The 23,469-nt window shown below is 44.6% G+C and overlaps 1 protein-coding gene across 1 annotated transcript in view; it reads right to left on the bottom strand.

Moving 5' to 3' along the window:
• Window positions 1-14,964, bottom strand: part of SPATA13 (spermatogenesis associated 13) — a 117,349-nt gene extending 102,385 nt beyond the window's left edge. The window contains exon 1 of the mRNA XM_084842892.1: window positions 14,746-14,964. The gene's annotated coding sequence lies outside the window, so the exon portion shown is untranslated. The remainder of the gene's footprint in view (window positions 1-14,745) is intronic.
• Between the last annotated feature and the right edge of the window lie 8,505 nt (window positions 14,965-23,469).

A 23,469-nucleotide genomic window follows, 5' to 3' on the forward strand; every position in this document is an offset into this window, starting at 1 on the left:
TATCTCCAAGTTAGTTTTCAGGACCGCATACAATGGCATCAAGCTATGGGTTCAATCCAACACCAGTTCAAGCAGAAGTTCACTTGCACAACAGGACATCTCTGTCTCTTCCTCCTCCCTGCTGCCACCTGCATGCACCCAAATCTGCTAGAGGGTGCCCCAACCCTCCAGAACAGATTTGGGGGCACGCAGGGAGGAAGGGAAAATCCGTTTCACCAGCAGGTCCCTTCTGCTGGCGGAATGACACCACTGGATACAACCCCATATTCCTCCATTGAAAGCACAGTCCATTGCATGTCTACTCAGTAGTAAGCCCCACCCAGTTCAATGGGACTTACTCCCAAGTAAGTGTGTATGGGATTGCCGCTTCAGCACACATTACTGAACCAACACTCTATCCCTGCAATGTCAACATTCTGACAAATGTACAGTGGAACATTTCATGGCTTATGCCTAACATAATCAAAAACTATTTAGAGTACTTGTCACAACAACTGAGCAAAGTTCAGTTTATGTTGCAAAATCTTGCATGTTTACAGGTAAAGAAGAAAATAAAATTCTTTGCTGCATGCAAACATTACTAGGGACTTGGAGTCTTCTCGCAAAGCCGCAACAGTAGGATCATGACTAAAATCTGAAAATGGGTTTCTCAGTAGAGAAACTGATGCACAATAATGCACTTTGCTGTCCAACATACAATTTTACTTATAAGGTTGGCACTGCCATATAACCTTTGCCGGTATGCACCTTAAAATCCAAAGAAAAGTTCCCTCTTTACTCTGAAAGCCAGCATGTAACTCAATGAAAAGGACAAATGATCCATATTATTTGGTTTCCTATTGGTGCAGTGATCACAATGCAGTGATTACTCGAAGCCAACGTGGATTTGTCAAGAACAAATCCTGCCAGACGAATCTGATCTCATTTTTGGATCAGATCACCACCCTTGTGGACTGTGGGAATGCTGTGGACATAATATACCTCGACTTCAGCAAAGCTTTCGACAAAGTGCCCCATGATATCCTGATGAGCAAACTAGCTCAAAGTGGGCTAGATGAAACAACAATCCGGTGGATCCACAGTTGGCTACAGAATCGGACTCAAAGGGTGCTTATCAATGGGACCTTCTCAAACTGGGGAGAGGTAACAAGTGGGGTACCGCAGGGCTCATTCCTGGGCCCAGTGCTCTTCAACATTTTTATTAATGACTTGGAGGAGGAGGTGCAGGGGATGCTGATCAAATCTGCAAATGACACAAAATTGGGTGGGATAGCGAATACCCTGGTAGACAGAAACAAAATTCAAAGTGATCTTGATAGACTGGAGTGCTGGGCAGAAAACAACAGAATGACATTTAATAGGGATGAATGCCAAGTTCTGCACCTAGGAAAAAGAAACCAAAAGCACAGTTACAAGAAGGGGAATACTTGGCTCAACAACACTACAAGCGAGAAGGATCTTGGAATTGTGGTAGATCACAAGCTGAATATGAGCCAACAATGTGACGTGGCTGCAAAAAAGGCAAATGCTATTTTGGGCTGCATTAATAGAAGCATAGCTTCCAAATCCCGGGAAGTACTAGTTCCCCTCTACTCAGCACTGGTTAGGCCTCATCTGGAGTACTGTGTCCAGTTCTGGGCACCACACTTTAAGAAGGATGCAGACAAACTGGAGAGGATTCAGAGGAGGGCAACAAAGATGATCAGGGGACTGGAAACAAAGCCCTATGAAGAGAGACTGAAAGAACTGGGCATGTTTAGCCTTGAGAAGAGAAGACTGAGGGGAGATAGGATAGCACTCTTCAAGTACTTGAAAGGCTGTCACAGAGAAGAAGGCCAGGATCTCTTCTCGATCATCCCAGAATGCAGGATATGGAATAATGGGCTCAAGTTACAGGAAGCCAGATTCTGGCTGAACATCAGGAAAAACGTGCTGACTGTTAGAGCAATACGACAATGGAACCAATTACTTGGGGAGGCAGTGGGCTCTCCCACACTGGAGGCACTGAACATGAGGCTGGACAGCCATCTGTCAGGGATGCTCTGACTTGGATTCCTGCATTGAGCAGGGGGTTGGACTCGATGGTCTTGTAGGCCCCTTCCAACCCTACTATTCTATGATTATGGGGCTAATTTAACTAATAGCCTAATAATTATTTACTTGGTAGGCACTAACCACCTTATGTCATGGTGCTTCTAAACACAAAGAACTTAAATATTCTCTCCCAGCACCCTTTCTTCCCTGCCCTGGGGAAAGACAACCAGTTGTGCTTTCCATGGCAGTGTGGGTTCTGCTTGCTGAATCAGCAGAACTCAATTACATTGAGATGGGGGGGGGGAGGATAGATGTCCTCCTAGACTACTGTTTGATCTCACTCCTCTATGTACATTCCCAAAACCTCTCTTAGGATTACTTCTCTCTCTCTCTCTCTCTCTCTCTCTCTCACACACACACACACACACACACACACGGCAAGCAGTTCTGTTACATAGTCCGGGTTCACACATACACAGGGGTTAATCAGACACACTGCGCCAGCTGCACCTAGTACTGTGCCGAAAATTTCTCCCACATTTTTTTTCAAATTGAATTGAAGTCAATGAGAACTGAATTCTCATTCAGTTTGATAGAAAATAATTTGCTTTTGAAAAGAAATTCAAAGGAGGAGAAATTTCGGAGAAATTCCCATGGGTTGGATTCAGGGTTCTTGTGCTTACCTTACTTAGGAGGTGGCAAAGGAGCATGCATAAGTGTCCTGTCTTTTGTTGTACAATCATCTCTGTGGCAGCCTGTAGCCTCCTCAGCTTCTCAGGGATGGGGGAGAATTTCTCCCTGAAACTTCGGGGGGCCGAGTGCCAACGCATTCAGCCCCCCGAAATCGGCGGTGAAATTCTCCGCCCCCCCCCCCGGGATGGGGCTTACCTTTCACGAATGTCCCTCCCGGCGGCGGGTCCCAGCGGCGTTTCGTCGGGTCTTCGTCAGGGGCGGGACCGGCTGCCGCCGCCGCCATTACAAGTGCAGTAAAAACACACCCCCCCCCCCCGTGATAGGCTATTTGCGTTGCCCTTATTTTCGCTGTAGTCTACGTAAATCTTTACGTAGACTACAGGGACCAAATAAGGAACGCAAATGGCGGCTCCCTATGGGGGCCATTTGCGTACACGTTTTTTTTTTCCCAAAGTCACCCGTGATAGGCTACATAACGATTTACGTAGCCTATCACGGCTGACTTTGGAAATCTAGCCGTGATAGGCTACGTTCATCGTTATGTAGCCTATCACGGGGGTGGTTTTTGTTTGTTTGTTTGTTTTTTCACGGCCGAGTAGACGGGGCGCTTCTACCCAGCCTGAATTTTGCCGGCGAGGGATGGGGTGCCTCCCACCTGGCCTGAATTTCGGCCGGGCGAGGCGGGGCGCCTCCCCCCCCTCGCATGAACTTCGGGGAGAGAAGCAAAGTGCCTCCCCCCCACCGCGAAGCAAGCTTCGAGGACAGGTAAGGGACTTTCGTCCATCCCTATTCCCACTTCAATTAAAGCCGAGGGGAAGACAATAATAAAATAATTCCTCCCACAGGGCTTTTTCAGATCAGGAAGCACAGGTAGCCTGGGAGGCTGCAGAGCAACTGGGAGATGTGTAATAGAAAGAAAACACGCACACGCAGCACCCTTTACCACATCGCAGTGATTAGGTAAGCTCAAAAATACCACCAAAACAAATTATAAAATGCCTTGAGAATGATGCAGAAAAGTGGAAGCCTCAACACTTATAGTGGCAGCAGAAAAAAGAAAAAAGAAAGAAGCCCTGCCAATTGTGAGTCCTATCCACAAGAAACTGTTGAAGAATTTCTCCTCTCCCTGGAGAAATTTGGTGAAACTGTCCCCCCAATTTCTCTGCCCACAAATAGAATCATAGAATCATAGAATAGTAGGGTTGGAAGGGGCCTACAAGGCCATCGAGTCCAACCCCCTGCTCAATGCAGGAATCCAAGTCAGAGCATCCCTGACAGATGGCTGTCCAGCCTCGTCTTGAAGGCCTCCAGTGTGGGAGAGCCCACTACCTCCCTAGGTCATTGGTTCCATTGTCGTATTGCTCTTACAGTCAGGACGTTTTTCCTGATGTTCAGCCGGAATGTGGCTTCCTGTAACTTGAGCCCATTATTCCGTGTCCTGCACTCTGGGATGATCAAGAAGAGATCCTGGCCTTCTTCTCTGTGATGACCTTTCAAGTACTTGAAGAATGCTATCCTATCTCCCCTCAGTCTTCTCAAGGCTAAACATGCCCAGTTCTTTCAGTCTCTCTTCATAGGGCTTTGTTTTCAGTCCCCTGATCATCTTTGTTGCCCTCCTCTGAACCCTCTCCAGTTTGTCTGCATCCTTCTTAAAGTGTGGTGCCCAGAACTGGACACAGTACTCCAGATGAGGCCTAACCAGTGCTGAGTAGAGGGGAACTAGTACTTCCCGGGATTTGGAAGCTATGCTTCTATTAATGCAGCCCAAAATAGCATTTGCCTTTTTTGCAGCCACGTCACATTGTTGGCTCATATTCAGCTTGTGATCGACAACAATTCCAAGATCCTTCCCGCTTGTAGTGTTGTTGAGCCACGTATCCCCCATCTTGTAACTGTGCATTTGGTTTCTTTTTCCTAGGTGCAGAACTTGGCATTTATCCCTATTAAATGTCATTCTGTTGTTTTCTGCCCAGCGCTCCAGTCTATCCAGATCACTTTGAATTTTGTTTCTGTCTTCCAAAGTATTAGCTATCCCGCCCAATTTTGTGTCATCTGCAAATTTGATCAGCATTCCCTGCACCTCCTCCTCCAAGTCATTAATAAAAATGTTGAAGAGCACTGGGCCCAGGACTGAGCCCTGCGGTACCCCACTCGTTACCTCTCCCCAGTTTGAGAAGGTCCCATTGATAAGCACTCTTGGGAGTCCGATCCATTCAACTGTGGATCCACCGGATCGTTGTTTCATCTAGCCCACTTTGAGCTGGTTTGCTCATCAGGATATCATGGGGCACTTTGTCGAAAGCTTTGCTGAAGTCGATATATGATGTCTACAGCATTCCCACGGTCTACAAGGGAGGTTACTTGATCAAAAAATGAGATCAGATTTGTCTGGCAGGACATGTTTTTGACAAATCCAAAATACTCTGGAGAATGTTGAGAGGCCATCTGCGCACAGCTCTAGTGCTACCTGATTTCTCTAATTACCCTTGCGGGACGTGGCTTGTCATTACACGCGTACCCGGCAAGGGTGGATGGCTGGGGTGGTTAACAGACCACCCAGAACCCAAGCTTTGTTGTAGGGTCACTGGGTGGTTTGTGAGGCTGGGGCAAATTGGGTCAATAGGTGCCTTTTCTGTGAAATGTGAAGGGAAGACATATATCTGTAAACAGCATCACAGGGATGCTTGACTAGCTTACAATTCACATCCTGTCTCCAGATAATTTATGAATAAGTTAAACTGCACTGTTCCAATACAAATGTACTTTTTTGCATGAAGATATCTAGTTTGCAATGGATAATTTATTCTGAGCCTGAGACCCTCTTTATCGCACACACTGGCATAACAGCCAGTTTCCCCACAATGTGATTCCCCAACTACTGGTTGATTCATTCACATACACTGAATTAAGCAACTACATAGATGGGACCATCAGGTGGCTCTTTCTTTCCCATTTGCTGGGTGTGCGTGTATATGTTTGTGTGTGTGAATGGGGCCTGACGGTTGGCAGGTTTGGTGACCCAAAACTCAGATTTTGTGTGCACGCTCCTTGTTCCTCATTCATTTAAGCTTAACTTTTAACTATTATTGGCATGGTGGCGGTAAGCCTGACAACGTCTAGCACCCGAAGTGTGGCGCTGGAAGTGATGATATGACAGCTTGTAGATGACAGTCCTCTGGAGGTCTGGGTGTATGGGGAGGGCCAAGCTTAATTTGGGACGCAAATCCCTTTCCTTATTCATTTATACATATTTTGGCTATGGGCAATACGTGTGACAATGTCTGGTGCACAAACAAAGCACCGGGCTGGAAGCGATGCTGTGGCGACTCATAGAGTGCACGGTGCTGGAGGTGTAGGTGACCACACAACGCACTCTGGGGCTTGTATTTGTCCTCCCCTGATGCTGCCTTACGCAGGTTGCTTTACCTTGCTACATGGCAGGCTGGCCCCATGTACGATTTATATAACTGTGATTACACAGAAAACCTGGAGGATTGCTGCAGGTCTACCACCTATTTGCCATCTCTTAGGGTGTAGACCTTGCTAAAAATCAGATTCAGCATTATTTATCGTGTATGGTAAGAGCTCCCCCCATCCCCCAGCTTGTTTACTAGGAGACAGAATAATACATTTGTCAGTCTTCTGCCCATCTTGGAAGGGGGCATTGATTATAGAGACTCATATCAAAAAAAAGTTTACTATGAGTCAATGTATAAGTTTACCAAGGTTCATGCTTTTAACCCAAATTACACAGTTTTAGGCTTAACCACTCCACTGGGGGAGCGGGGGGGGGGGGGGCTGAAATGGGAAGTTACCTAAATTCTGCACCAAACAACATACATCATGTGAAATTCTACATGCAAAATTGCAAAACATCTGCACATATGTGCAGTTTTAGGAAAGTAAAATTATGCTTTCATCAAAGTAGTCACACTGGAAGATTTCCAGAAGCTAATTCTTCCTCCCTCCACTTAAAAGAGAACTTTTTAGGTGATACTGTACCTTCATCAAGAGAGGTGTGCAATCCTTGGTAATGATGCATGTACTTCCCCCCTAAATTGGGGTTGCTTGCTAGCAGGAACAACTTCATGCAGATAAGGTGGCACTTTTAATATTCCACAGACCATCTGTTCCAATCTGCATTTCATTAGCACTCATACTAACTGTATGATTGTCACTGGCATATCATTGAATGATAGGCAATCGCTTTAGCCACAATGAAGCTCATTAGTGGAGCTCTGGCTAATGCAAACACCTTTCAACAAGTAGACTATGGAGTAGCCGTATTGTTGTACATTAAGCAATGATGAAACTGCATATTCCTAATGAAAACCAACTTCTCCGTCATTTAGTATTTAAAAGTAAAGTTGTCAACAAACCAAATAATTTTTAGTTCATCCGTCATGCATTTTAGGCTACAGTCTCTAGGAGCACGCTCCATTTGGACATCACGGGACTTACTTCTGTTTAAACATGCATTGTATGTAAGCTTGTGCTGTCAATCAATTAACAGCACAATACCAGGCCTGTCTACTCAGAAGTAAGTCCCATTGTGTTCAGCAGGACATATTCCCAGATAAGTGTATATAGCACCCTTCCCCAACATGGTGCCCTCTGTACAACTCCCACAAGCCCCAGTCAGCTTGGCCAACTGTCAAGGATGATGGGAGTTGTAGTTCAAAACATCTGGAGGGCACCATGTTGGTGAAGGCTGGTGTATACGATTGCAGCCTTAAATTTAGAGCTCTAATTTAAAGACATTCACACCAAAAGAGCCCTTATTTGGACACATTTCTCAGCAATTAATCCACAAATAAACATATTGTGAATATTGTACTTAAGCCTCTTATTCAATACAGTGATCCAGCACTATGTAGTGATTAGAGAGTTGGACTGGGATTCAGGAGATCTGAGTTCTAGTCCCCACTTGGCCATGAAGGTCACTGGGTGACTTTGGGCCAGTCACTGACTCTCAGCCTAACCCACCTCACAGGGTTACTGGGAGGATAAAATGGAGGAGGGCCATGTGAGCCACCTTGGGTTCTTGCAAGAGAAAAAAGGCAGTATATAAATGTAACAATAAAATCATTTTAAAAATACCCTAAACAGGGCTAAAATGAAACAGACTGAAAATATGTGCTTTTCTAACAAAAGTTTTGTTCGCTTTAAATTAACACCTCAAAAAGCAGCTCACAATCAAGAGGTGGAGTGCATATATATGGAAAATGCATAGAGACCAGGGCTGGGATGCTGAGTTACTGGGACAAATGCAACTCAGGCCACTGGCACAGACACAAGTACACCAAAAAGAGAAATTAGGACTGCAGACATAAGCACACTTACTATTAGAGGGTAAGTCCCATTGGACACAGTGAAAGTTACTTCTGAGTAAACATGCATTGGATTACACTGGACATTCAAGATGAGTGCTATGGTAGGTTTCTTAAAGCAATAAAGGGTGCAATCCTTTGCATGTTTAGACAGAAAAAAGTCCTACAACTCCCAGCATTCCCCAGCCAGTCATGCTAGCTGGAAAACACCGGGAGCTGTTGGACTTTTTTCTAAACATGCACATTTACCTGAGAGTAAATTGCGCTGATTTCAATTGGACTTACTTCAGAGTAGACATACTTAGGATTGCACTGTCCACTTAGGAACTGTCTGATTGTTCTGGGCAGAAAAGTTGCTCTCTCTTATCCACACATGAAAATATATTATGATCCTTTGAACTATCAGCACAGGATGACTACAAAAAGGCCCCTTTTACAAGCGTACTGAACCTGTCACACCTACATGTAATATCTGAATCAGCAGACAGTGCAATAATATGTGAGCAGGGATTTATTTTATTTTTTTACCTTTTTGCTTGACTCCACTGAAACACTACTGCCCAGCTGTGTCAGGTATTTTGTTCAGAACTAAATTGGACCCTGCTGCCTTTTAATAACATTTTAATGGCTCAAGCTGTTTATTTCTGGCTACTTGTAGTGATTTAAAAGGTCTCAGCTTAGCTTTGAATGTTTCATCTTATAAAACAAAGAAAGACCTTATGCTCATGTAGTTGTTTCTAACTATTTTTCTTTTAAAGAGCAAAACACACACTGATTTCATTAAAAGGAAAAAACTCCAATTGCTTTCTTGTATTTCAGACTTACTTCTCCTCTGGGACTGGCAATAATTATAGAAAAAATATGATATGTAAAGGATAATCAACACTCAGCCTCCACTTTTCCTCATATCCAGAGATATCCATCAGCTCATTTGCTTTTATCCCATGGGAATAATCAATGGCTGATACCTCTGCCAACTATAATTTTCACTACTCTACCCATTTCTAGCGATTAGGGAGAAAAGAACAACCCTGTCAAAAGTACATAACTGCTGTTTTGTTTTGTTTTTGCTGCCCAGTAGAGTTTGAGATATCCATGTGGACAAGCAGAAGCCCATCTGAGAAGTGGGTGTCCTCCTCCGTTTGATGTCAGATACAGGCAGTACATTCACAAGACTTCCAGTCCTTCAGGGCTAAGGCTCAATTAGTGACTAATTCTGAAAGAATTACAAATATGTATCTTTTCAGGGTCATAAAACTAGGTATATATGTCCATCTCTCTCTATAAAAACCAGTTCCAAACATTCCATCCCATTCTCCCAACCTTCAGTCACACTTTAGACTGAGCAAGAAGCAGAACCCAGAGCGGAACTAAGAAGCAGGCTTGATTCTTAAATGAACCCTCGACGTTTGCTGGTTTCTTGGCTTTTGTGCAGTTCTTTCCCATTCTAAAACGTTGAAGAGGGCTCTGTGGTAACATTGAGTCCAAGATGGAGGAGAGCTTGTAAGCCATATAGTCCAGGGGTCTCCAACCTTTTTGGTAAAAGGTAAAGGTGTCCCCAACCAGTCGTGTCTGACTCTAGGGTGCGGTGCTCATCCCCGTTTCTAAGCCGAAGAGCCAGCACTGTCCAAAGACGCTTCCGTGGTCATGTGGCTGGCATGACTGAACACCGAGGTACATGGAACGCTGTTACCTTTCCCACCGAGGCGGTACCTATTTATCTACTTGCAATTTCTTGCTTTCGAACTGCTAGGTTGGCAGAAGCTGGGACTGAAGACGGGAGCTCACTCCGTCACGCAGCACTCGGGTCTCGAACTGCTGACCTGCCGACCTTCCAGTCTGCAGTTCAGCGTCTTAACCACTAAGCCACCGCGGTCCAGTAATCTTTTTGGGCCTTTGGGCAAAATGGCTCCCATGGAGAATGTGGCTTGTCACATAATGGCTGCCGTGGGGTCCTGGCTAGTCAGGAGCTGGGTGTGGGGGAAAGAAATAGTGAGGCTAGAGGCTGGGAAGAAGGGGGAAATAGCATGGAGAAGGGGTAGGAGGATGAGAAAGAACTAGGCTAGAAGCTAGGAGTGGGGATAAACAGCAAGGTAAAGAGGTGGAGGAGAAAAATAGTGAGGCTAGAGGCTGAGAGTTAAGAGATAAAAGGGTGAGTGGGTGTGAAAAAGCTAGGCTAGAGGCTAGGAAGAGAGAAAGAAGGCTAGGGACGGGGAAGGGAGAGAAATGGCAAGACAAGGGATTGGGTGGAGAGAAATAGCAAGATTATGTATAATTGCTAGAAAACTGTATTTCCATATATAGGCATTTCATGTGTATTCATTGCTACGGATATATACAAATCCATGTACATACATTTTAAAAACTGGATTTTTTAAAAAGCTTTGCAGGTCCCTGTGGTGCCATGTTGGAGCCCTTGATCTAGTCCAAAACCTGCTCAATGCAGGGAATTCAGAGCTAAGGTATCCCTAACAGATGTCTAGTCTCTGCTTGAAGACCAAGGGAGCCCCCACTCCCCACCCCAAGGTACCTGGTTCCATTGCTGGATTGCTCTTACTTTTAAGAATGTCTCCTAATGTTCAACCAAAATCTACTTTCCTGTAACTTAAACTCATTAGATTTAGTCCTGCTTTCTGGGGCAGCAGGGAAGTGTTATAGCCCTCCTGCCCTCAAGATACTTGATTCTAGACCACCGATATGTCTAACAAGATCTTCTTTTTTGCACAAAATAAATACTTGAATTATTTCAGGCAGCAAATGGATCCAAGTCAATATAATCAGTGGATAAGGTCTTAAAGACAGAAATAATCAAAGGGGGGGGGTGGGACCCCTTTCCTCCAGGCTCAGATAAAATGAATGAAGTTTGCAATGCTAATGCATTATGGAGCACTGGGTAACATAAAGAATGCACCTAGTCTTCTTGCATGGTGATAGCTATGGTCCAGGAAAAAGAAACTGGGCTCAAGCAGAAAGCTACGTTACTCACAGGATTCCTGGTATCTGGAATAAACTGGATGCATGAGTTAAGTAGCCCCAAACGGCCTAACCTTATACAGTAGCCTGCCAACAACTGGACAGGGGATCATCGAAGGTCTAACTGACCTTGGCAGGTTTGTTGTAGTTATACTTTCACGTGGATAAACTGTCCCTGAACAATTTCTCCAATGAACTTAGCACAATGCAAAGTTTTGTTTACCATATCATACTTTACACCAATCATCTAATGTAGCCTTCACCAACTTGATGTCCTCCAGAGACACTGGACTATACCTCTCAGTGTGGCTGGCTGGTGTTTTGAAGTCCAACGCATCTGGAGGGCACCAAGTTGGGGAAGGTAGAGCTAATGGAGCAAGCAGATTTCCTATTAATACTTTCCATGGTCTCTCCCATAGTGTCTTTTAGGGAGCATGAATCCAGTATGATTGACAGAAAGCAGGAGAGGTGGGAAGGGTTCTTGAGGCTGCCTCTCCAAGAGACCCAGCGATTATGTCTAGTTTAAGAAAGAAGGATGAGAATGTCTGTTGTCAATTTCATCAGGCTTTCAGGAGTTGTAGAAATGCAGGCAGGGACTGCTGTGTTTCCAAATCTGGCATCAAGGGGGTATGGTCAGGCACCTGCCAAGGGCCTATATCTCAGCAGGGGCCCATTGACAAGAGCCCCTGGAGTTGCTCTTCCTTTTTACCATTACAGCTTGCTGGTTCACCTGCCTCTGGCTCTGGCCCAGACAATGGTAGTGGTGAGAAGGAGGAGCAGTAGATCCTACTGGCCACTTATTCACTGGCTCTCTGCCTGTCAAGTAAGTAAATGATGAGAAAAGAGGAGGAGGAGCAATAGCAGCTGGCAACAATGGGGGTGAAAAGGTGGACTCACTGAGGGAGGGGGACCACTGAGGGTAGCTTGCAGCACTACGTGTTTCCATTCTATCCACCCATCCTGGGCCATCAAATTAAGAACTCACAAGAAGCTGAAGAGGGCCAAAATGCGCATGAGCACTGTCTGCCCCATCACCTAAATGGCGCTTGGTCATGAAGACACCATATTGCTCAATTCTTCCTTAACACCAGTTCTAGAATTAACTGGGTGCTTCTGTTGATCTTTCCCTGTTAGCTGTTCTCTTTTGCCAGGAGCAGTACGGATTAAAGGTTGCGAGGGTCAGACCACAATCCCCATACCTCTATGTCCAACATACCATACACTCAAGGGGAGCAGAACAGAATGAGGTGTTTCCACTCCCAACTTTTTGTACACCACCTTGGGAGATATATTTATCACATTTATTTCCTGGCTTTCCTGTAAGGTAAGTTAGTTGGTGACTGGCCCGTTCCACAGTGGGCTTCATGGCTGAGTGGCAATTTGAACCCAGGGTCTCTCTCCCTAGTTCTAGTCCAACCCTCTAACCACTATACATCATTTAGTGAATGAACTTCTGCATGTCCATAGAGCAGGTGCAGGCAGTATGGCAACTGTGGGCAACAGTGCACCCTCGGACACCATTTTTGGTGTCTGCCAAGGTGCCCTATCCCTCCTACTTTTTAATTATTTTTTACTAAATAACAAAAATTCTTTTTGGCAGCTGGGATTGTTTCAAAGCAAAGCGAGGGCCTTTTGCTGCCCTGCTCCCATCTTCTTTTCCCCTGAATGCCTGTGGGCCACATGTGGGGTACAGAGACATTCTTAGGCAATGAAGATGCCAGGTGGCTGCAGGGTGAGGCTTTCATTTGCAGCATACCCATTTTGTGGCGGTGCCCAGGACAGTTTCTCAAATTCCCAAATGTGCCCATGGGCCCAAAAAGGTTGCCGCTCCCTAACAAAGAGCCTACACCTGGGGTCTCCAACATGGTGCCCCTGGGCACCAATGTGCTCACAGAGACCTCTCTTGGTACCTGCCAGACTCCTTCCCTCCTGATGTTTATTTTGTTTAAGATTTATTTATTTTTTAAAGTGGGAGGTTAGCATGCTGCAAAGTGAAGGGCTGCCCTCCAGCACTATCTTTGAGTTCAAAATAGTGGTTTTGTGTTTGAGAGCCTAATCCCACCTCTGCCTTGACTTGAGTCCTTGGGCAAGTTACTTTTCTTTTAGTCTCACCTGTTTGCCTTCTGGGAAAATAGTGTTTTGTGACTGGCTACGCCACCATGACAGCCATTTTGTGAGAGCACCCACATCTCTCTCAACATTCCAAATGTGCCCACCAACCCAAAAAGTTTGGGGATGCCTGCACGATACAAATACAACTGTACGCAGGTAGATTTCTCCCTGTGTGACTGAGAGAGAACCCAGAGAAGTCAAAAGCAGGAATAGTGTATGTGATCCCATTCCCGACCATCCTCCACATATTGAAAGTAATATGCTTTTCTCACACTTTGGGGAAAGCTTTTCAGTTATTTCTAGGGCTGTATCAGCCGCACCGAATAGCAGTAACTGTGCAGTTCGAAGGACTGTAAAGACAACTCACAGTTCGAGAAGGAGCAGACAGGTGGGTGGGAGGAGCCAAAGAAAGAACATTGAATGGATCTGACATTCTAAAGCTCAGCAACATTTTACATGATGTTCTTATGTTCTCCTGCCTCTTAGTTCTATCAATCAATCTGTTCTCCTATTTGACTAATTTAACCCCATATGAAATATACACATGGATGTCAAAGGAAAGCAAACAATTTTGGAGGGACATGCACATTATCAGTACCTGCCTAACACACTCCTGGTATTCCATTTTTAAGATATAATTAAGTATACACAGATAATACATATAACAAATGTTCACGTTAATCCAAAACCTATGTTATTCGCAACCATTAGATTTGCAAATCCACAAAGCAGTTCCCAGCTGCTCCTCCTATAGCAACCCTGAGTAAATAACACTCTTCCTACATTAGCCTTTGATCATGCCATTCAGATTTTTTAAAAATTACTCTACGAGTTCCATCCAGCCCTGAATGCAATAATTAAACACATTTACTGCCTCAGATCCATTAAAACTACAGAAAGGACGGACATAAAGAAGAACAAACAAAATACTCAGAAATAAGTCTCCCCAGTTGACTTACTCCCAAACAAGCATACAAATCCACAAACCCATTATTTCCATACATTCCTAACTTTACGAGCTTCCAAAGATCAAACTGTAACAAGTACCAGGGATCAGAATTAAACATCTGCTCCTGCATGCACCAGAACCGTGGCAATCCGAGTGTGTTTTAGTCTGCTGGGAACCGTTTCCCACTTCTGGACTTTTAAAAACGTGCATTTGTTTAAAAGCATTTGTCTCACACACAAATCTCTTATTTACGGCCCAATCCTATGCGGATTTTCTCACAAATTCCACTGAGCACATGGCGATTTACTTTCCAGTGAGCGAGTGTGCGCGCGCGCGCGCGCCTAAGCTTTCAGCTTTTATTGATCTGTATTCGGTAGACTTTACAGCACGAAGTTCTGCGATAGAATGCTCAAGGCCTAGATGTTTAGAGAGGCTGTGTTTTTTTTTTTTAAAGCATCGACGGTTAGAGTTGGATCCCTACGCTCGTTCCATTCGCTGCGCCACTACAAGCCCGCTCGCTTTTATGGGCCGCCTCGCGCTGTTTGCATCGCGCTGCTATAAACTCCCGGAGAATGAATCCCAGCAAAAGCAAAGGGGGGAAAGAAAAAGCAGAGCCGCGGGCGGTCAGGCGGGAGAGCGCAAAGGCAGTCTTACCGGTCTACGGCGAAAAACCCCCGAGGCATCTGCAAATACTTCCCACAAGCCCAGCAAAGGTCCCAAATGAGTCTTTCCTCCCGCAACAACATAGAAAGCGCAGCGACTCTGTCGGCCCTTTTTCTTCCAGCAAGCCGCCGCCGCCGCCGCCGCCCTCGGGTCGCGGTGTGACTAATATTTACCCTCCTTAAGCCCGGGCGAAGCACAGTTGGTACCTCCGAGGGTTTTAAATGGATTCGGAGCCTCAGGGCGCCTCTGTGTTTTCAGTAGCAACCTCTCCCACCAATCAGCGGCGCCGGAGCCGACCTCTCCTCCCTCTCTCGCCTCAAGCCTCCCTCGCCCCCCGCGGAGGAAGGGCAGAGCCAGAAACGAGCGTCGCCGCGAAGGACAAGCCCGCTTCATCACTTCGGAAAACTGTCTGTGGGCATCATCTACCTAAATCCTGTAACCAACCGGTTGACAGCGGGCCAGGCAGACTTTGCTTTAAATGTGTGCCTAACCCAGCCTTCCCCTGGGGGTGATGGGAGCTTTGTCCGACACATCTGGAGGGCGCCAGGATGGGCGAAGGCTGAGTTACACCTATACCTCCTTTTCATTTTTTTTTTTACTCTAGAGTAGTCTCAGTGGAGGGGGGCGGCCATCTGGATCTTAAAAGCTACATTCTCAGTGGGGTCCCGACCCGGATGCGGGGGGGGGGTTGCGCTTACTCCAGAGTAAAAATGAAAAGAAAAAGGGGGGGGGGGAAGAAGACATAGCTGCTAGACACGCATTGAAAGTGAAGTCTGTTGTGGCCCACAGTAGCTTGTTAACCCCCTCACATTTTCTTCACGGGGAGTTTCTGTATAAAAGAGCCCACTATGCAAAAAATGGACTCAGTCTCTAAAAAATGTACCTTTTCTTTCCCTCTAAAAAATGTAACTATAACCTTTTACATAGAGAGCGGGGAATTTAAGGAATAATTTTGGGGTGGTGCGGAATGCAGGGCTCCCCAATATTTTCTGCAGGAGTAATGGATCTCGGTGTCAGTCTTCCTTGCCCCCATTTAGGTTCCAGGGATGCAGCCAAAGCCTACCACAGTCCAAAATGAAAAGCAACAGAACATTCAGTACAAACAGAAATAGACAGATATATTTATAGTTTATAACTACGACTTCAATGCTTCCTCTACACATTAAAATAACATAAAATAAATTACCTCCAGTCTTTACAAGACTTATATAACAGAATATTTAAAACTCAAAAACATTCAGTATCAACTTTAGAAACAGAGATACAATGGGCAGGATGGTGGTGGTGGTGGCAGCGGGAAATATTTGTTGTTGTTGTTGTTCAGTCGTTCAGTCGTGTCCGACTCTTCGTGACCCCATGGACCATAGCACGCCAGGCCTTCCTGTCCTGCGCTCTCTCCCGGAGCGTGCTCAAGTTCATATTCATTGTATCCCTGATGCTATCTAGCCATCTCATCCTCTGCCGTCCCCTTCTCCTTTTGCCTTCAGTCTTTCCCAGCATCAGGGTCTTTTCCAGGGAGTTTTCTCTTCGCATTAGGTGGCCAAAATATTGGAGCTTCAGCTTCATTATCTGTCCTTCCAATGAGCACTCAGGGTTGATTTCCTTTAGGATGGACTGATTTGACCTCCTTGCAGTCCAGGGGACTCGTAAGAGTCTTCTCCAGCACCACAGTTCGAAAGCATCAATTCTTCGGCGCTCAGCCTTCCTTATAGTCCAGCTCTCACAGCCATACATTACTACTGGGAAAACCATAGCTTTGATTAGACGGACCTTTGTCGGCAAGGTGATGTCTCTGCTTACTATGCTGTCTAGGTTTGCCATAGCTTTCCTCCCAAGGAGCAAGGGTCTTTTAATTTCATGGCTACAGTCACCGTCTGCGGTGATCTTGGAGCCCAAGAAAGTAAAATCTGTCACTGCTTCCATTTCTTCCCCTTCTATATGCCAGGAAGTGATAGGGCCAGATGACATTATCTTAGTTTTTTTAATGTTGAGTTTCAAACCAGCTTTTGCACTCTCCTCTTTCACCCTCAACAAGAGGCTCTTGAGATCCTCTTCGCTTTCTGCCATTAGGGTGGTATCGTCTGCATATCGGAGGTTGTTGATGATTCTCCCGGCAATCTTAATTCCGACCTCTGATTCATCCAACCCGGCATTTCTCATGATGTACTCTGCATATAAGTTAAATAAGCAGGGTGACAATATGCAGCCTTGTCGTACTCCTTTCCCAATTTTGAACCAATCGGTTGTTCCATGTCTGGTTCTTACTGTTGCTTCTTGACCAACAAATAAAACCAAGTGCACCAGCCAATCCGATTTGGGGGAAAATATATTTCCCACTCTTAAATCTAATGCTAGGATAGGTATTGATTAGTTACTTGTGTTTGGTTACTTGTGTTTTCCAAAAGCATGTATTCAAGATCGCTTTTGGAAGATCACTTGTTCCATAACACTCTTTGGCAGATGAAGGGTCATTCCCTGCCTTTTCCGTGCATCCTCCTGGGGAAGGCTGGATTTATTCCCCATGTAGTGATGATTCTTTTAATTCATACTGCTATTTGTAAGTATGAAAATAAATGTGTGTATATGTATTATTCTTAATTAGTTAATGTAAAGATCAGAATGTGAACTTCTACGTAAAAAAAAAAAGATCGCTACTTGGGAAAAGTACTTATCCACCTTGCATTCCCCTTCAACAGTTGGACATCTTTGGCCCAGGTACAATGTAATTTTCAACTCCGAAGAGGATAATTGCATGCATGGACATATTTCTAGCTCAGTCTCGGGAGGTGGCCACAGAACCTTGCAATGATGCTGGATGATAAAAACAGTTGATCCAGTTTGGGATGAGTGCCATGTGACCTCAGTCATTCAGGATAATTTTTACTTAATTTAAGAGATTTATGTTGCGCCCTTCTCCACAAAGGAGGTAAGGCAGATAACAGCCATTGAATTCTCATGGTTGGAAAGAGAGCACTTCCCAAGAGAAACAACACTAATATGTGTGGCGCGTTATGCTTATGCACAGTGGCCATTTTTTGCCCGAGCACATGCTCAAGCAGAAAACCCCACATAAATGGCAGCAGCAATGGTAGGCTGCTGTGAGTAGAGGACATTTTCTTAAATTGAAGTGAGGTGGGTGGCTACTAGGAGGAGGGCTTTTTCTGCTGTGGCACCCCGGCTCTGGAATGAGCTCCCTAGTGAGGTTTGCCTGGCACCTACATTGTATTCCTTTCAGTGCCAGGTGAAGACCTTTTTATTTTCCCAGGCATTTTAGCATTTTAGCTTTCTAAACTTCTGGCTTTGCTGTTTTAAATCTGTATTTTAAACGCCTGCACTGCTGCTAGGTTTTATTGTGGTTGTATTGTTATATTGTGGTTTTAATGTTCTATATATTTTAAATTGTTTTATTGTGTGCTGTTTGGTTTTAATTTTTGTGAACTGCCCAGAGAGCTTCGGCTATTGGGTGGTATAGAAATAAATAAATAAATAAATAAAGGGCAGCAAATTCCACTCTTATGAGCATTATAGCTCTATTCTCACTTTCTGTCCATGTGTTGTACACATGGCGGGGAAACGAGATGGCGCTTGCTAACCCTACCCACATATTCAGCAGAAGGGGGGATCAAGGTTTGTGATCATACATAGAGAGCCTCCATGGATAAAACCCTGTTCTCAGCCTCCGCTGAACACGCAGAGGTCAGGGATGGGGCCACCAAATGCATTCCCACCCCCCACCTCCATACATTTGTTCAGTCAATACATAGAGCAGGATATAGGACGTCAGGTCCAGGACCAAATCCAGCCCAGCTGGGGTCCCAATCCGGCCCTCTGGGGTTCCTCAGAACACCACACCTCCTTCCTTTGGCCCTACTGCTTTTCTGCCAACCACTGATTGTTTGGTGTTTCCCAGCTTTTGTGCCGTTTCCACGCCCACCCCCCTCTAAAAGGTTGGAATTTTATTTATTTTATCTGTTATTCTTTATTGCTCACATTTATATACTGCTTTCCATAGAGATATCAAAGTAGTAAACATAAAAATACAATGTCATCAAAACAATAATAAACATAACAATAAATCAACACAATACAGAATTACTCAGCGATAAAACCACACACTTTACAGTGTGCTACAAACCATAGATGGCAAGGTCACACTTCAGGGAAACCTGTGTGAAGAGAGAGATGAGTTTGAAGACGACGTCGAAACGTCAGAACTTTGGGACCTGTCTAAAGTCAATTGGTAAAGTGTTCCAAAGGGTGGATGCAGTAACACTAAATGGATCTCCTAAGGCTTAGTTACTAGCACGAAGAGATTTAGGGCACAATCTTATGCATGTTTAGACAGAAAAAAGTCATACAACTCCCAGCATTCCCCAGCCAGCATCACGATGCTGGCTGGGGAATGCTGGGAATTGTAGGGCTTTTTTCTGTCTAAACGTGCATAAGATTGTGCCCTCAGGCTAAAATATGCTAGCATTTTGGTTCTGTGCCTTGACCTCTCTTGCCTTTGGCTCCATCATAACTGGAATGAAGTCCCTAAGAGCTTCTCCGAAATAGAATTCAACCCTTGGGCTGAAAGTAGTTCAACACCTCCTGACACAGAGGAACAGTGAGAATAGATCTGATGTCCCTAATTTCATTAGTTACCACATTCTCCAAGCAATGACAATGTTCCTGGGATTCTCCTGTTACCTGGGAAGAATCCTGGCATATTCATATGAGATTGTGTTTTTGCTCATATACAGGCAGACTAGGGACTCAACCCTGCACCAAATCTTACTGGCATGTACTGCAGCACCTCATGTCAGGGACTACTTGCATTAAAACGTGCATGAATAAAGATGATTCAAATATGAAAAGGATAATTTTTGTGTGACATACGTCCGGTGCTGATGCGGCACGCCCTCAGGGAAACACTGGGTTAGAGGTATGGTGCCGGCAGTCAGAGACATAAACCAGCACAAGTCATGCTAAACTTTGCCATTCATTTTGGATACTCTTGTTCGTGCTTCTAAACATCTCTACGAGTCAGAACATTCTGTCCGCTTTCAATAGCATAGCAGTAACCATTTCCTTTTCCCCTCACTTAATTAAGCTTTCTCTCTCCCAAATGTAATTATTTGAAGAGAGGTGGCGAACCCTTGTTTGATGTATCTGTCTGTCATAAAGATATGTGAGTAGCTGCAATGAATGAAGTGCTGAGATTATACATAAGCATCCAGGTCAGTTTCAGGGTTAGATTTTTATTATTTATTATTTATTTAATTCATAACCTGCCTTTTTCTGTATTGCAAGGAACCCAAGGCAGCTTACATGGTCCTCCTACCCCTCTCCATTTTATCCTTACAACAACTCTGTGAGGTAGGTTAGGCTGAGAGTCAGTGTCTGGCCCAAAGTCATCCACTGAGCTTCATGGATAGAACTCCAATCTTCCGAGTCCCGGTCCAATACTCTAACCACTACACCACACTTGCTCTCATGCTGAATTAAAGCTATTATCCTCTATAAAATGTGTTGTGTGTGTTTGGTGATAATTGATGCAATGAGTAATTGCAGCCAATATATTCTGGTGGTCAGTGGATGCAGAAAGCAAGTGTAGTGTAATGGGCTCTGACCCAGAAGCATGAGCTGTGAACCAGAAAGTCCCTCTTTGTCTATGACCTGTATAGATGGTGTTAGGCAGTTGATATCCCTTAGTGTGCCTTTGTCCACTCAATCTGTAACATGGCGTAATAATATAAGCCTACCTTACAGGGGTTTTGTAAACATTACTGAGATAGTATATATGAAGCTCTTTTAATACACTAAAACGCTATGCAAACATCTTTAAGTATAATTATTACAAATTCATAATCTGCCTTTTGTTCAGTTTATGACAACTAAACATGGTCTACCCAAAGTTAAACATTTCTACGTTCCAGTGATGTCAATGAAAAAGACTGAGAACTGGTGCAGCACAGTGACGAAAAGACTGAGCTATGAATCAGGAAGTCCTGGTTTGAATCTCACCTTTTACTTGAACTTGAACTAAGGTGGCCTTAGGCAAGCATCTCTCAGCCTCAATCCACCATCTACAATATGGAAATATCAACCTTGCAGGATTCTTATAAGAATTACAACACAATCTCTGTGCAGCACTTTAAACTTTCTAAAAGTGCTACATGCATAAATCTACGTGAAGTTCAACTCTACGTCTGAAATTACTGTGAACATCCATTCATTTTAATGGGAGAATTAAGCACATATTTAAATCTCTCCCATTAAAACCAATGGGATGTTAAAGCACTTAGCGTTTGTTGGATCATGTGATTTAACTGTGCTTAACTCTTGCTAGGGTTAACGTTTCTATGGGATCATATTAATTTATTTTATGATTTTAACAAAACCAATGCTTATCTTCCCCACAAAGTGACTAAAGTTTCTGTGAGCCAACACAGACAACCCCTACCTTAGAAGTATTTTATAAGATACTACAAGGTCTGCTTAACATACCATTCCTAGCGAAAAATACATACCGGGGTTGTGCTCCATGTTAGCTTTGCTTATCTAGAGTAGGTTTCAACCAAAATATTATACTTGCGCCTGTTTGCCTTCCTCTTATGAGCACCATAGAATGTGTGCCTTGGAGATGAGATGATGAAGTAATTTCACTCCCAGTGTTATGCTAAATACCAAAAACACTGGTAAGAATCAATGATTAAGTCATGGAAGACTTCCATGTAATTTAGAAACAAAAGGGGGGGTGCGCGCGCGCGCGCGCATGTGTATAGTGTGTATGTGTATGGCGGGGTGTTTGTGTGCTGTGTGTGTGAGAGAGAGAGAGAGAGAGCGCGCAAGCAACGTGTAGCTGGCAAGGCTGAAAATTCTTATAAAACCATGAGGCCAAAAACTATTGAAAATGACATATTTCCAAAGGGCATTCATAGCACTACAATTCCAAACTGTAATCATTCAGTTTCTACAAGGGTGATGCAAGACGCACTGCAAAGCAACACCTAGTGGTTTCTTACCTGTCTTCATTCATACTGCTCACATGTCTTCTGCTATATGCACTCTAGCTGCCAACCCTCCTGTTTCATTGCCTGAGCACCCTGGAAAACCAGGGAGCAGACAAGACTCTACACCAGCTAGGTCGAGGACACTTGGGTGCAATCATATCAATGGCCCCTAGTCATTTGCCTAAGCTAGGCAGAGACAATGGCCTTGGTGGGACTGCCAACTAAGTCTCCAGCAAACTCCCCCAGAGACCTCAGGAGACCCTCTCTGGATTGACCAGCCTCCAAGCGTGGACCATAACAATAGTTCCTCTACCTCTGAACAGACTACACATTTTGACAAGATCAATCTGAATCAGGTAATGATCTCTCCATGACAATGGAGTCATTACACACAGATCATTATCCCGCAAGCCAGTACAGAAGACAAGATCTAATGTGTTACTTGCTACATGTATTGGGCCGGATATTTCATGGTTTCCAGGCTGGTCATGGAAGTCATGAAATCCCAAGCCTCTCCTGGCTAGATAGTCTATTGAACAATTAAGGCCCCCATAATGAAAAGCCTAGGATGCATGCATCAGATCTATAATCAATATTTTACTTGATGAAATAAAATATAAATCCAATGTAATTAATTTTTAAAAATCTTTGGAGAAAAGAACAATTTATGGCCAGCTAGATCGAGACAATATTGGCACTGAGTATGCAGGAGAATACACACACACACGTGTGCGTGCGCACGCGCGTGTGCATGTGTGGTGTGTGTATACAGATGCTCTTCAAAAGGTAATGGCTGCAGTCCAGACTCCCATATGCTCGTTTTGTTAGCAAACTGTGCTCTGGGAGCCCTCAGGGCTCTTCCCTGTTCCATCACGAACAGAGAGGAGGAAGTCCTGCTTGCATGTATGGGGATGTTTTGCTGGATTGTGGCCAATGCCTTTAGAAGCTGAACAATGCTTTCATCAGTGCAGACTGTGCACTTAGAACTTCAATAGTTAAAAATGTTTAAATGTGTTCATTGAATAGGATTTAAACATAAGTGCTTTGGTGAGTCAGAGATACAGAAAGTTATGTGTATATATAAGACACATATATAAGTTATGTGTATATATAAGAACACAGACACATTTGGAGCCCTATGAAATTATGATGCTGCCTTATAAATCTTACAAACACTCAGGTGGCATGGCCCCAAATTGCTCTGCAACGGAGGCCTACCAGCACCACATAGTGCAGCTGGCCCACCAGGTCCAGGTCTACATTCAGGGCCAGATCCAGACTTCTTGGGGTCCTCAGTGTGAAGGCCTTGCGATGCCCATGGCCATTTTCATTGCAATGAGTGACAGGTGGGACCCAGGTTCTCTCTCTCATTCTCCTGTTCCTCCATCCTACAGAAGTCTGCTGTTGGTGAAGGGGTAATTACTAGGTGGGACCTCCGCACACACAGTGGGGAGAATGAGGAGGAGGAGGAGGGTGCGTCAGCATCAGCAGTGGTGCCAACAGAGGAAATGGAAGCAGCATCGTGGCTGGAGAGGCGGAGGGGGCAGCAGTGAAGAGGTCGTGCTGGGCCTGCAGCAGCTGCCTGACCACGGCTGCCTGGTGCCACTAGGCCTGTCTACATTGGTTCCTAATTTCTGTTACTGTGCCACCATCGGTTGTTCTTCCAGCACAGCATTGCTCCTGCTATTTGACAGGAGAGACATTTACAGAGCACAGT

The sequence above is a fragment of the Heloderma suspectum genome, chromosome 3 (genome assembly GCF_057233095.1).
Source record: "Heloderma suspectum isolate Gila_16-S chromosome 3, 16-S_ref, whole genome shotgun sequence".
Lineage (NCBI taxonomy): Eukaryota > Metazoa > Chordata > Lepidosauria > Squamata > Helodermatidae > Heloderma > Heloderma suspectum.